This window comes from Hippocampus comes, unplaced genomic scaffold (assembly GCF_001891065.2).
Source record: "Hippocampus comes isolate QL1 unplaced genomic scaffold, H_comes_QL1_v1.1 scaffold330, whole genome shotgun sequence".
In the NCBI taxonomy this organism is placed as follows: Eukaryota; Metazoa; Chordata; class Actinopteri; order Syngnathiformes; family Syngnathidae; genus Hippocampus; species Hippocampus comes.
This window is the reverse complement of record NW_017804754.1, coordinates 330,695-331,036: the sequence shown is the minus strand read 5'-3', so window position 1 is coordinate 331,036 and position 342 is coordinate 330,695.

Here is a 342-nt window from a genome sequence, read left to right as displayed (position 1 = left end):
CCTGAGGGCCCACCTCCAGCCAACAGTTCCAGGACTTGGATTGGAAATCTGCGACAGGCCCAAACGTTGACGACTCGACTTCACAACGTGTTATCTGGTTCTTCAGCACCACCTGGTGGATGAGAGCGGGACAAAAGCAATGTTGAGTAAATGTCTTGGGGTCACTCTCCCGCCCTTTTCCCCTCCCCCCTTTCCCCCTGGTGCAACACCTGAGTCAAATGATCAGATCATCAGCAAGGTCGGCGAAGCCGCACAGCGAATCTGATCATTTGTCTCGGTGTGCGAGAGAGCCAGAAAAGAGCCCCGCCACAGTTTGATTTCAGCCACAGGTGCGCCGACTCC